At 37.6% G+C, this 16,133-nt stretch overlaps 1 long non-coding RNA gene across 2 annotated transcripts; it reads right to left on the bottom strand.

The window, feature by feature from the left end:
- Positions 1–332: 332 nt before the first annotated feature.
- LOC311070796 lies at positions 333–15,423 on the bottom strand. Of its 2 annotated transcripts, XR_014603714.1 has the most exons (6): positions 14,676–15,423; positions 14,421–14,438; positions 9,063–9,170; positions 5,558–5,695; positions 2,382–2,477; positions 333–2,056 (listed from the first exon to the last, which is right to left on the bottom strand). It is a non-coding gene; the product is annotated as an uncharacterized lncRNA (long non-coding RNA). The 2 variants fall into 2 exon arrangements; XR_014603715.1 differs by lacking the exon at positions 14,676–15,423 and having other exon boundaries at positions 14,421–14,668.
- Positions 15,424–16,133: the final 710 nt, after the last annotated feature.

Raw genomic sequence — 16,133 nt, 5'->3', positions numbered from 1 at the left:
ATCCATGTCTACTGTCGCCATTCGGTTCAATCACGACCCGAAACTTAACCTAAAATATAAGCCCACCGATTCGTGCACAATATAAGTAACGCATGAAACATGTAAACCACATAGTGTTTAGTAGAAAAAAGCATTGGCATCGTGGAGAAAAACATTTTAATGTCAGTATTTTGAATTGTATGATGCTCTGGCTGTGGAAACCCCTCTCTCTGTGTATTGCCCTCACGCTACTTTTTGCCTTTTTATATTTGAAAGGCTCATACACGAAAGTTTTCAGTATGTCAGTTTTGCAGATTTTTCCCACACTTACATAAAAATAAGCAAACAGTCTCTAAAATATCGCCAAACATTTTATTTCTACTGACATGGGACAGAGAATACAGATTACAAAATACATGATTCATCACAACTTCGTCACGTCAACAACAAACTTCCAGCTTTTTGATTTTGCAATATGCAGTCACTTTAATTACACCATACACCTACACCATACGTACAGCTTACTTCATGTAATAAAAAGCTAAACAATTAGTCAAATAGTTAACTCAGCATATGTTATCTAAGTGCTCTATATAGAAATTATATACAAAAACATAGGAGTGCAAAACTCGTTAACGTCGTCCAGCAAGCACATGTAACTCATTTCACACAATACAACTTCAGACACGTAGTGTTGCATGATACACAAAAACAGCAAGGCAGAAAAAAACAGTATAAAAATATAAATTAAATAAAAATATATTATATTAAATATAAAATATATATTTATATATATATAAAGACACGTAAAGCACAAATAATCTGATACATAGACCACTGTTATATTTTCTGTTTTTATTATACTACAATGGATATAATATAATACTTTGATAAATTATGCAGAATCTAGATATTTTTACTTTAACATCATTTGCTTATACAAACCTTAAAACACAATTATCGACATTACTTCACACACACACACACACACACACACACGCACACGTTTCCTCTCAGTCTTTCACGTAACACATTATATATTCATGCTTTCCGTCCTCGGCACTCACAGATCTACCACAGACATCTTAAGATGAACTCGACGCCTATAATCTTTATTTTTTTAAATTCAAACATATTTGCTTCTACCTTTTTCTGCTCTACCCAGGCCCTCTGACCCTTTGACAATTCAAACAAATCATTTTTCATATTAACTGTGCTCAAAATGGTCCATAAACACTAGTTATGAAACATTATTACATATATATATACGATATAATAAACTAATCTAGGGAAAGAACGTATAAAAACAGCGTAATGGTAATAAGCTCACTTGGGCCGTGTGAGTGATAGGTCAGCAGCAGCAGCGCGTTTCAGCACCACGTGCAGTGGACAGCTCCAACTCCCCATTCAACTGTCTGCATCTTCAACAATTTGAACAAACTATAGGATCCCAGAAATATGCAACCCTCGCAATTATAAAGCACCACAAGCTAAAAAAAACACATCCGTGTGCTGCGCCTGTAATTTTCATACTCTTCTACATACGCGGACGTTTAATGCGCTCACGTTCTTATTACCAGAGTCACAACAAATCCATTCAAGCTACATATAGACTATTATTTAATTAGCACAAATAAGATTAAATCCGACTACGTTTCCCTCCGCCTCTTTGCGTATTAAAACAACACAAGCGCTCTCGTACGTTTCGTCTATAGTTTTCCTCACTTTGGTGAAGAGTTCCAACAAATGCATCTATATATGAATTTATGTGCAAGTATACTTTTTTTAGTAGCTCAAACACTTTATACATTATCATTTTCATATCCCTTTAGGTCTCACGCAGCTCACACGTGACAGGCGTCTGGATGTGACAAGTAAGCAAAGTCCAGCTCATTTATTAAAACCCAGATAGTTTACAGACAAATATTGCAAATACCTGACGGTGTTATTGTGTTCCTAAAAAGAAATGAACTTGCTGAATATCCATTAACAGGTGTAAAGCAGTCTAACAGACGTTGGTTTGAAAGTTGATCTTCTGGGCAGGATACAAGGTAAAGTTTTCCCAGATTTTCTTATCCTATGGGGGGGGGGGGGATAAAATACGTTTTAGTATTTTTAAAAAGATCACATCTTCTGAATCATGCATCATTTATATATCACCAAAAAAAAGACTGATGGCATTAAATAAAACTAAAATATATATTTAAAACATATATTTCAGGTTTTTATCACCACTTCTGCTCATTCAGAAAATATAGTATTTTATCTATCAGTTTATAAGGTGAAAATCATACTAATCTCCTCTATAACATTTATTTATAGAGAAGTTCATATACTGTCAGCTTGACGCAGGCCACGTTATGTGGTTAAAAAAATACAGGCACTGATGAAATGCCACATACCTTTTTATTTTTCCCTCTCACATGTGAAAGTTCTGGATCAGACGATTAACCGTATGACCCCATCACGATTTTATCACGGCTGAGGCCTTTGCCACGCTAGACGGGTTTCGAAAGACAAAGCATGCAAAAACAGATAAAGAGTTATGATTTCAAATATCAACAGGGATTTTAGAACATTTACAATAATATAAATATTTCCTTAAGTTGTGTTCTTTAACAATACATATTTTCCACACAAATATTCTGAGAAGCATGACATATGCTGTGCACACACACACACACACACACACACACATAAGTCACATGCACATCCACATGTATCATGTCCACTTCCATCCTTGTGCATCATTTTATTAGATTTCAAAACAACCTTTTCATATTGAGCACAACTGTACAGATACCAACTATATAAAACAGACAACATCCTGTATTCCACATTAGTCCTGCTTTCTTAAACATCTGTATTTAAGATTAAAATGATATAGTGTCATTTTATCATTTTGTATTATAGAAAAAGCTGTAATTTAGCTCATTTACTTGTAAAGCAAGTTGCTTTGCTTCCTAAACACACAACAAACCCTTAAATATAAGATGCGCATTACATATATTTACAAAACTGTACATTTAGACTTATAACGCATTTAAAAGAAAATATAATCAATCAAAATGTAGCTACATTATCTTTAACAATGCATTCTGATGTGTTGTATTATATAACTGCATGTCTTTGGCTCGTCTGCCCTGCCGTCTCTTTCTCAAAGCTCATGCATACGTTTCACAACCTCTCGGCCATGTGCTCACAAACACACACACACACATACAGCCCTTTACATGTGCGCAGACAATTTAACGCAAGTATTTACACACACACTGCACTTACACACTCATATATGCTTGCATTCACACACAAGCGGTTTTAGGGCCTCTAAACAATCACATAAAGCCTTACAACATGAACACACACACATCCCTGTATGCTCTTACAGTACGTAAATACACAAACATAATCATAATATCAGTACAACTGACAAAAACACACACGTCCTTTAGACACACACTCACTCATATGTACGTTCATATTCACACAAAACATTTTGCACACACACACACACACACAAACAGATAATGATATAAAGCTTTCTGATATACACTTACACACATTTTGTTCATAAGCAAATGTCACATACATACTGTCTGTAATAACAGCAAAAATTAGCATGCTTTATATTCACTTACAAACACACACACACACACACACACACATGCCTATTCATAAATATCTATTCATGTATTCTTACGTACGTACAAGGTTTTGCAAACACACATGCACCTTCAAATAATACAAAGCTTTTTGACACACACTAACACATACACATTCCTGTACATTCATATTGATGTCCACACACACACTCGCTTCATCCGTCATATTCTCAAACATTTGTTATATATATATAACAATATATATATATATATATATATATATATATATATATATAAAAGTGCATTGATTTACAATGCACCACTTTACAATGGTATGAACACACACACCACAAGTTATACACACACACACACACACACGCATACTTTTATATACAAGATGTTTCAAACACAGACCAACACATGCACACATTTCTCATGCATTTTTGCTGATACGCTGTCTATACTGACAAAAACACACACATCTACCTCTATATTCTCTAACAAACGTACATATATATTCACAAGACATTTTTACACACACACACACACACACACATCCACAATAAAATGCTATTAGAAATAATTCTGACACACACTAACACTCACACACATTCCCAGAGCATTTTGTGTGGGTATGCAAACATATGACACAAGCAACACATCTCACAGTTATATATGGCACTGGATACACACACAGATTTGGCCTGATCAATGAAAATTTGCTCATGACAGTCATAAAAACAACGTCACTAAAGTGAAATGTGTTTCCTGAGACCCCCATGCTGAATACACACAGACTAGTTAAGAACTGACTAGGTACAATATATAGTATAAGTTACTGATATCAAATCAAACACAGAATCAATATTCAAACAGTGTATATACATATGTGTGTGTGTGTAAAATTAGAAATATAAATGTATATAAAATGGTCTGAGTTTACGTGCTTGTACGTCTGATGTTATTACACATCAGTCGCATGGCTCTACGTTTCATACAAACAAAAAACACACACAAAAAGTCCAAAAACAGGGAACATAACTATTTTAACCCTCTAAAAACGTGTGTGATGGCTTACAATGTTAAGGTGAAACTGAGTGACAGTGTTGATTAGCACACTGGTTTCTACAACTTTCCATATGATTAGTATGAAACTAGTTTTACTATGACATTTGTCTTATTTTTAATAGAAGTTTTTGCATTACTAAAGATAAACAGTTTAATACCAAATAAAACACATACTAAGCTTTTAATGTAAGTTAGTTGATGCATCATTAAAAACTTATCTGTAATACATTCAGAATTTGTTTTTATTGCATTCACTTTAACAAAGAAATGTGTTCATTTTAACTCATTTGTTCAGGCAACATTTACGTCTATGTTTTTGATGCATCCATTCTGCATTTCTGGTTTTAAGAGTTTGATAAAAGTGATTAATATTTTCAAATGTTCTTTAAAAAAGACTAGTTGTAACTTTATTTAAACAGTATTAATTTCGGTCAGCAAGACTGCAATAATATAATAAGCGTCTCCCTCTGTACGTTGTCGTCTTTTTATGTGCCGTTGGAGCCTGTACTTTCCTCGCGTCACTATCAGACCTGTTACATCTATATTGCTTTTTTAACATTATATACATGATTAGCGACCACTCAAACATTATTTTGTTCTTTAAATACATGTAATAGGGATCATTCCTCTTTTAGAAGATATTCCACTCTGAGCAGACCACACAGACACAACTGATTGTGAGCATTGAAGGTTTTGCTCACTTGTTTTTTACATAGAGAGAGTTATTTACATTTCTAAATGTGATTTTCAGACATCACACACTCAAAAAGCTGAATTTTGCTTCTTTTCTTATTCTTGCTAAGGTGTGAATGGATGTCAGAAAGAGCGTTTTTGTCATTATAACTATTATAACTAAGTGCGGGACACTCCCATGCTTCCCTGTAGGTGTGTTTGGTGTCGGTTGATACCTCGTTTATTGGTCAACTCCCTCTTTTTCCTCCGTCAACTTCCATTTCTGTCAGCCGTCCTTGTCCTTCCATGAGGAATGCAGTCGGTTCAGCTTCACAGCTCGCTTTTGCACAGATGTCTGGTCATCAGTAGTTTTTCTACAAATAAAAGACACAATTACCAAAGAAACCCTATAAAACATCCAGAAATGCAGCCAAACGCAAACACACACCCACACACACAGCATCTGCATTCTTTATCTGTGCTAAAATGGTTGATTCAATTAAGTTAAATACTTAATTATTCATATTTTTGTATTGTATTGTTTTATTTTATTTTATAGTATTATATTTGTTCTGTCGTTTTTTAGACTGCTCTATGAGTAAATGAATATGCTCTAACATTGTTAAGTTATAATTTCTTCTCCATTACAAATAACAATTTACTTATTTCATCAAATTAATTCTTACACACTTTATTTCAACATACTTTATATGATCTTTTTATAAATCTATATGATCAGCAATTAGATATCTTTTTAAAAAACATTTTTTTTGGTTCCATTTAGTGCTATTTTCTAAGGTAACTGAAAATTTCAGATTTACATTTAAATTAATGTATTTGATCAAAAGATCAAATTTTTACCAAAGAGTAAAAACATAGTAGCTGAATTTAACTGAGAAATGAGATGCATATCATTTTTATATGAATAATTGAATGTGTGTATTGCGGGTGTTTCTGCGGCAGTGAGGTCGTGACATGTTCTCATGACGGGACCACCCTCTTAGGTACAAGCGGACACTCCCCTTCCCTAAAAATTCCATCCGGAACTGACTCATCCCTCACACCTTCCCTGACTCATCCATCTATGGATAGAGGGAATGTGAGAAAAGAGGGAAAGAATGAACGGGGGAGCACATATTCATATATTCCGGCCTTCATTTGAGAAATGTTATTTGTTGTTACGGGAGGCTAATTAGGCTGATTAAAATGACAGTTTATCTCATATGTCATTTTGCAAACAATTTAGGAAAGTCACAGGATTCTTGAGATGGTAAAAAGGCTATATGTGTTATTTAGGATCACCATAGCATGATGAAATGTTTGAGAGGAGATTAAATAACATGACTTGGACACAACATGTGAAAGACCGGGGAAAAAGAGGGTAAAACAGTGAACAACATGAAAAAACTCTGCGCTTTGTTACATTAAAAGCTTGTTTGTCATGCTTTTGAATTCTTTTTTAGCCTGTTTTAGATTGTGGTTATTAATAGTTAAACATTAATATGTGAGTGTTAAAAAGAAATAAAAAACTCTATCTTTAAATAGTATTAATTAGAGAAGGAAAAGCAATTACACATCATTTGTTTAGGAAAAAACAAACACTAGTTTAAACTCACTATAAATCTAAAACTGAACAATAGGGACTTTTACTGAGACATGCATCTTTAATAAGATAAAACTGACTGGGTGAGAATACCGGGTGACGTCTTTTGCTCACCCAGTTAATCAAGCAATAAACGTATAGCTAATTTATAGAAAAAAACAAATGTTTTTAATAAATTGTGTAGGTTTGAATTCATTTTTGAAAGGGAGAGACGTATAGCCGTGAGTGGGAAAAAAAGTACCTAGGTGAAGATCTGAAAGTATCTCAAATCTCAGACTACAGGTATGAAAAAACTATATATATATATGATATTATGACAAAACTATTTGTTATATTTATTTTTAAAGAGGTTAAGTCTTCAAATTAAATAAATTGCTAAATGAAAATATCCCATTGTAGCCAGTGTCGAGTCACTATCCTCACTTAAATTATAATATAATGTCAGTAGAATATGACTCAAATATACAGAAAAGGAACAAAATAGTATTTGTGATATTACAGTAAAGTAATCTGTACCTAAATCTGTATTAAAACACTTTGTCTCTCATTGTTTGTCAGCATCTCAAACGTTATGTCGTGAAATTTCTTCTGGGAGGTTTTTAAAAGTTAATAACAGTGTTTAAAGACCAAAACAGACAATATGTAACCCTGGACCACAAAACTTTTTGAGGAAATGAAATCATCTGAAAGCTGAATGAATAGGTTTTCTATTGATGTATGGTTTGTTAGGATATGACAATATTTGGCCGAGATACAACTATTTGAAAAATCTGGAATCTGAGGGTGCAAAAAAAATCGAAACATTGATAAAATCACCTTTAAAGTTGTCCAGTTATGTTCACGATTTTGCTGCAGTCACTCACAAAAATAAATGTTTTATATATTTACGGTAGGAAATTTACAAAATATCTTCATGGAACATGATCTTTACTTATTATCCTAATGATTTTTGGCATAAAAGAAAAATCGATCATTTTGACCCATACAATGTATTGTTGGCTATTCCCACAAATATACCTGTGCGACTTATGACTGGTTTTGTGATCCAGGGTCACATATTGTGTAACTAATTCCATTAAAAAAAAGACAGAGAAAAAAAAGTTTGGTACCTTCGTACCGTCCAGCCTGTGTTAATACTCTCCCTTACTCTGTAGGTGATAAATATTTTTATGATACACACAAATATAAAACAATGAACCAAAATCATCCTGGACTTACTGTAAACTAAACTGCAATCAGCACGTCAAAATACTGTTAGATGTCACACGCTAAAATCTCTCAAACTAAAACTGTTGACGAGCCAATCCAAATATCAGATTTTCCACATACTAGCTTCATTTTTTATATTTTGCAGCTCAACATATCTCATATAACTTCAGTGGTCATTTCACTTAAGACTTGCAATACAAGTCAATAAAAGTAAAGGCATGCAGTGAAAGCTACTTTAGTGCAGACACAGAAATAATAGAATATTTTCATGTCCTTTTGTTTTTCTTAAAAAAACATTAACTACCTTTTCAAAAATATCTACATATGCATACAGATATGAAATCAGTGTGTGTGTGTGTGTGTGTGTGTGTGAGAGAGAGAGAGAGACCCTGTGCCTATGCACATATCAAGTATATACCTGTGAGAATATGTTTGTATTCTTCCTAATTGTTATAGCAATAAATATTGAATGTGTATTTAACATAAATAGCCTACAACATACAAACCCGAGCAGTGATCCAATTCACAATAGAAAAAAACATCATGCCATATTTACCATCTGCAAAACCAATACCAAAAGTATTAATATGCTTTTCTATCAAAACTTAAACTTATATATTAACAGAAAGACATGAAAATGTAATCGGAATTGTCCTAACACACAGTACACAGGGCGCCACACCCACCTTAGTGACTTTCGGGTGGTTTCATTGTAAACTACAACCGGAGCACTTAAGGCCTGAAACCGTCGAATCCAACGGTTTCATAGGCGTAATAATAACAAAGAAAAAACCCTTCAACAGTTGAAACCTTGTAATATTGACAAACTCAATCACTGCAGCAGCTTCAAACGGTTACTGACAAACAAGGGCAAAAGCAGAGGCCACTCTCGCTCTCGCAAAGGACTGAAGCGGAAAGAATGAACTTACGAAGACGGTGACGTCACGATCAACACCGTTTGGGAACGTTCTGTGACTCGAACCGTTCGTTTCACCTTCTGTACTTGACATGATGGATCCCTCAAGTTTGGTCCTGCCCTATACACAAACACAAGAACACAAAGTTGTACATAAATACCAAGTGGGATCGTTTGAAAAGCGCGGTTTGGACATGAACGGCTTAATGTATAGGCCTACAACACGTTTAGAGTAGATAATGGGGCGAAAATAAAGCTTGGGAAAGCCATTCGCATACATCGTGCCATTCATTCGACAAAAACACGTTTGATGCACTTTTCAAGTAAGTTTACATACGCAGAGATTCACTCAATGTAGAGTCTACTGTACTAAAGTGACGTAAATGTGCGTCACGAAAAGTTTCGTCAAATGAATTAGACGGTACAAAAACCCTATAGGCCATTAAACACTGTGAGAAAACTCAAACTAGCAAACTTTAAAGCTTAAGAATAACTGACGGCATTATGTGTTCGTTAAGGAAAGTTCACTGCACTTTTTGACCACTTGGAATTCAGTTACTGTGCATAAATCTTGTGATATCGAGTTGAAATCGCAGAAATTATCGGTACAAGTGAAACGGATAGAAAAAGATACTTTTTATCATAAAGAGAAAACATTCTGCTCGGCCTATAGAAGCTTCCCCCTGACGCTGTTTATACACCATTGTAATGTTTCTAACCCTATTTAATTATGAATTCCTGCAGTCAAACATGTCATAATGATATCAAATTATAAGGCCACCAATATCCGCTTTTCTTTCCATCCGAAAACCTGTAAATCCCCCTTCAGTCTTCGCTGCTCACCTGGCCTCGTTCGCATGAGCATCAAATGAATCATTTGGATTAAAAAAACATGCAAAACTTGCATGATTGCATATTACATTTTAGCTATCAGCAATAGAGTTTTAAAATAAGGACTGTTTTTAAACTTTAACCACAATGTTCTTGAAGTATGGACAACTTTTTTTTCAAGACTAATTCAATAATCAGGCTACGTAATATGTTAAACTCCATTAAGTTAAAGTTTTCAAATATTTATTAACCAATGTCAGGAGAACCTCGTCTTGACGTCATGTTTTATTGCTCTATTTATAATCGAAGCAATGCATCTCTGTTATATGCAATAATGTGTGAGGGAACACACGCTTGAGATGGAGTTACTGTTAGTCTGTCTGACCTGAGGAAATTTGGGGTTGTCGTCACTAAGGGACTTATGAGCCCTTTCCAAAATGCTGTAGCACATAATGGGGGCATTTTTATTTGCACTTCCTCTAGCATATATAGGACAGGGGACAGGTGAATGTCACCGAAAACGGGAAATGACTTATGAGGCACTTGGGGGACCTGACTTCAAGATTGTAGTGACACGGATCGCGTCACTTCTCAGCTGTTGAGAATTTCTCAATGGACTGTGTCTGCATGGCATAAAAACTTTATCACCCTGTGTGTCTACATGTTATATCCAGAGTGTGCGTAGGTGTGTCATATTTCATCGAGGTGTCATATTTCCAAAATACTGTGTGTGTGTGCGTGCGTGTGTGTGTGTGTAAGAAAGGGAGAAAAGAAATAAAAGAAAAGAAAGTAAGGAGGTTGGGTGAAACCTTGTTGTCTTTGGGCACCTACGGTGACGTGTTTTCTTACACACACTCTCTCTCACACACTCACATACAAACACACACACACTCACACACACCATGACACTCTGTCAATGGGCTGATATTTTAATTTTAAACCTGTGTAGAACTATAACTGCGTCCGGCAGGGTTATACAGCTTACATGTTATTGCGAACAGGGTGGGGTCATTTCAACATTGTTTGGCTTCTAAGTGAATAGCACACTAACGAGATGGCCCCCTATCTCTCTCTCCCTCTCGCTCTCTCTCTCTCTCCCCCGAATGGACCACTGTGTTTTCCCACGTGCAAACTGGGAGGCTCGTTGGTGGAACTGTGGTTTTGTTTGGGTGACTTTTTGTAATCGTATTAACGAGAGCAAATATTCTGGCAATGGAGACGCCAGATAACTCTCGACAGGGAGGGATCTCAGACTTTGGGGACGTAAGTGGGAGAGAAGTTCGGCTTTACATTTGAGCCGCAATACAGTGATGACATTTTTGAAAGAAAAAAAAAGAACAAAGTATTTGTAGAAAATAATTACAATAATAATAATAATAATATTAATAATAATAATAATGCAAGCATTTAATCCACGCAGCGTATGGAGCATCAATCGGTGAATGCGCCTTCCGCAAATGCTTTTTGGGGTAAGGGCTTCCCAGCTAGATACTTATGAACAGCAAGCCCAGACCGCAAAAAGATTCGCGAAAGACAAATCGCAGTCTGAAGTCCGTGACATCAAACAGTGACATCCAGGTGGCTTGTGCATGGCTCTGGTTTCCCAATCCTATTGTGTCCAGACATCGGGAAAAGCGAGACAGCGAAGCCCTTTTCCGTGGCTGAACTGTATCCAACTCATTCACATTCTACGAGCATGGGAAGCTTTGAGAGCAGCCAGCATCCAAATGCCTGTATTCTGCGTGCGAGCGCTGTCCGCGGTGCTGAATTCACTCCTTCCCAGTACTTTATTCTCGCTGGCTTTTCTCGTCGCTCGTGCCTATAACGACGTGCGCTGCTATAATTACATCTAAACAAAAACACACATATGACACAGCGACCATTGAGCTCATTTCTATTTGCTTCGCCGTTTTGTTGCTACTATGAAATATATCCTCTGGTTCGTGATGCCGTTTAGTGGAGAGCTGAGCAGATGAAGCGCTCTTGGTGAGGAGAGAGCAGTCTGTAATCTGCTTGCAATAAATAGAGAGCAGCGAGAGATCTTATTGGCGCAAACAAAAAATCGTCATCCACCAATCGGTTTCTTGCTTATATAGGGACCCCCCTTTTTGAAAAAAAAAAAAAAAAAGAGAAAGGAAGAAAGAAAGGGGAAACCAAATTGTATCCTCGTTGGCGCAAGTGACCAGAAATATTCCGTGTAAGACAATAACATTTAATGTTTTCTGTTTTTAAGCCGAATTCGTTCGCCATGTCACGTTTCAAAATGTCTCTCTCTCACACACACACCACGTCGTGCAATCACGTCTGCAAGTGCATCGTCGTGTGTTCATTCAAAACAGAGATATACACATTAGAGTCATTTTCAAAACGGAGGCGTCCAAACATTTTGGAGGCGTCGGGTTTTTTTTTTTTTTTTTACGTGCATGTAAAACAAAACAAATCGCCAGCACGACGACGACAACAACAACACGACAGGCTTCTAAGAGCAATTTCATTTCATGACCACAGAGAGTTCACTGGCTGATACCACTTAGTGAGGACACGGGGGTCTCTAAACTATCAGCAGAACATAACAAATTCTATACATTACAGTTGCATCACATCTGACATCGCCTGCAGGCACAGCAAACAAAACAATGGTGCGTTATACTAAGCTATATTGGCACCACAAGAACTTTACACAAATGTTCCACAACTTACAACACAACAACATTTGGCAAATGCATCAACAGCAGTCAATTCCTCACCACTTAAGTGAAAAACATTAATAATGGCACGAAAACACCACACAAGGGGGTTCTCAGTGATCCCTCTGGCACATATTTTGGCCGTTCACTAATTCCAGCTGTGGAATGTGACTTCATTTCACTTACCCGTGAAGTTCCACATCCACGCGATCATTTGTCAAATTTCACAAGAGCGTCTCTTCTTGGAACTATGCAAGAAACAATACGAAGTGGGAGGGTCACGATCTATATCTGGAACCCCCCACCACCACACACACACACACACACACACACACATACATACACACACACATCCCTCCCCTCCCCTCCCCTCCCCAGACTAAATTCATCCCGAACCAAGACTCCCCCTCCCTTCCTCTTAATCACTGATATTCTTCTTGCGCCTTCGTGGTGCAAGGGGAGGTTGAAGTGGCTAGGCAAAAGAGATATGGCTTGAGATGTAACAGGTGTAATAATGATAATAATAATAATAATGATAATTAAAAAAAAAAAATCAAGCCCAAATGCCACCATTATGAGGATTTTATTTAGTGGTCGCATCATTTGCGGACGTCTCCAGTCAGTCACGATTCTCCACCTTCTGTCTGCACCGCACAGCGACTGCATCTCCTGACGCAGCCAACGCGCACATATTACTCACTATAGCAGTCACGACTCGGATAAATCCGTGTTTCCACTAAAATTACAACGCCAGCATTGACTTAAGAAGATCTTGTTATGTCTGGGATAGGTGTAGAGAGCCACAGTGTCTTTGAAAAGGTCAAGGTAATGAGTTTTTTTTTCCTGCAAAAAATCCGCGGTCATTCCTGGACTCACTACGACTTCAAGCATTTAAGCGAACTCGCATGTAAATTTTGCAGGGAACATAACCCCTGAACAGTTTAAACCGTGTGCACGCTGGAGGGTTGAAATTAGACACTTATTAAAAGGTGCTTTGATTAAAACAACACTAACGTGATTTTTTTTTTTTTTGCGCAACTGCACAAATGGTGTTGAATGCAACGCGAACGCGTTAGTTTTGGCACAAGATCAGTAGTATAGTCCACAGCAATAGAAAACAGTCGATTGCAGTACTGTATAATGAAAATGACGTGGGCGGAAGAGTAATCCATGTGAATCCGCCTATAGCTACACACAGTCTCGAGCAGATCTGGTGGCCAAGTGTTCAAACAACGCACGCGGGAACATTTGCGCGCACACACACAAAAAAAGTCCTAAAACTTAAGTCGCATTTTGAGAACGTGTGCCTAGTGGCATCCCTTTCACGGGTGGTGGCCAAAACAAGGGCTGACCATTTAGGGCGATTTTGGATGCACGGAACCCCTTGACGCCACACCAGGGTTTCCCTCGTCGGCTGTTGCTGGTGTTTTTCCTTTTGGCGCGGCGTCTTCCACCTATATTTATTAGCCTATTTTCCTCTTCACATATTTTGAGAGATATGTCCCCTCACTCTTCTAGTGTTGTCGGTCACACTTTCAGCTGTAGCGAAGAGGCAAAAATTGACTCAACAGCGCCGTCAGACAAAGGAGTTTGGATTTGCTTTTTTTGCTTCACTTATTTACCATTCGCGAGGTTCCTGCTCTGAGGAGAGAGTGGTTTATTGCATTTCTAACAAGTGGATGAAAACAACAAGGCACCTGTTTGACAAGAGCACACAGTATGCATGAAGCAAATGGTTGCACTCTGCTCGGTGGAGGGAATGGCACGTTACTCAATACATGCAACAAATCGTGCAAAAACAAAAACAAAAAAACATGTAATCGAACCAAAAATCGCTGTGAATGTGTACTTACCAGTGCAGCGAGCCCTTGCTGAAAGCAGGGGAAACACAGACATGAGTTTAAACCATCATACGTGAGCATGTCACACAAAAACAAGCAAGATGAAAATCAAATACTGCCCTTGATACATATCTATCCCCAGCAACACGTCCAAGTTTTCTCAGAATCGCAGTCCTTTTTATACAAGTGATACACTCTTCCTATTTCTGGACCACGATCAAACACTGATGCTATTTTTAGCGCCCAGTAAGAAAAAAACACACTCACAAAGACATCGCTCAGGAGCGTTACGTGGAGTGCATGTAATGTACATTAATTTTGCCTCTCCAACTCCATGCGAGGGCTCCGACTCGCCTCCGATGCATCGCTGCAGTGATTTTCAGTTTTTTTTTTTTTTTAAACGAACTGCCTCAGTGCCCTTCTCTCTTATGTGCTAAATATTTCTAACGTTCGCTTGAGAGTCTCTTTCTTAGCACAAGTTGTTCCCGCTCTCCTCGTTCCTTTATGTCGCTCACCATCCTCTTTATTATACGCGTCTTACGCGGTGTGTCTCCATGCAACTTTCGCTTGGATACTCGGGACGGATTCGCTGCTCATAAAGAAGAAAACACACGCACGCACGCACTCACACAGAGACACATACGCGGGCTCACGCGCAGAAACAACCATAATCAGTTGCACTGCGAGCGGAATATGTTTTGTCTTGAGAGCAGTACACAAACGATGATAATTAAAGCTTGCAGAATCTCTCTCTCTTTTTTTTTTTAAAGGGCTGCGTCAGTTACTAGGCATTGACGTCACGTTTAGGTTTTCCCACTTCACAATCCATGGCTGCTGATTACAACCGTCCCTGATGTGCTCGCAGACAGCCTAACGCTAATGAAAATGGCTCGAAGCAAGCGAAAACGGGCTAAATAGGTGAGAGACGTAAAGTGTCCGCTTTGCAAGTGACCACAGCTCCGGTTTTCGAGAGGGAAACCACTCCTTGCAGTCGCCTGGCGTCGTGGAAAAAACTCACTTGCCAATGGATTCCGTGGCAAAAACGCACCACTAGCATATATATGATGTTTAAGCATGTCAGTTGTCCCATTGGATGCTTTGCACATGTTCTGTGTACATTGTTTAGGGAGATCACTAAGAGACGTGTGTAAAAAGTTGGTGTTGCTATAGGGTTGCACACGAGGAGATGTGTGTCCAATATTTTCGATTTCAGCTTTAAGTCAATGCAATGTTACAAACGACCGTGCAACCCGGACAGAAAGACTATGACTCCTAAACCTGTCGAATTGCAAAGCATACCACTTAAAGTGAATGTTCAGAACACAAAGTAATTTTTACCAGTGCGGTAGAAACATAAGGGGGGACCATCTTGCCGCTTGGTGTCGCCAAACTCCATTCAAGAGCTGCTAAAACTAGTGGTAGTTCACTTTAAAACTGCTTTAAAAATCGCATTAAAATAGTTATTCGCTTTTGTGTGGTTATTTATTAAATTACTTGTTTAATTAACAAAATCAAATGGCGAAAGGCACGCGAAGTCGATGGTTTTGCGACTCGGGCGTCGCTGTCCGTGGTGCTGAAACGATCGGGTCAAGCTTTCTCAACAGACACGAACTTATAATAGGCTACATTTCATGCACCTCAAGGTTGTTTCTATTATATTAAGCACATGAAAACGGCACGACCCTTACCATGTCATCGCCCTGACATGTTAGCTACAAGTGTATG

Source organism: Abramis brama (genome assembly GCF_963993115.1).
Source record: "Abramis brama genome assembly, chromosome: 20".
Taxonomy (NCBI): Eukaryota; Metazoa; Chordata; class Actinopteri; order Cypriniformes; family Leuciscidae; genus Abramis; species Abramis brama.
The sequence above is the reverse complement of the archived record's forward strand: the minus strand, read 5'-3'. Positions and strand labels throughout refer to the sequence as shown.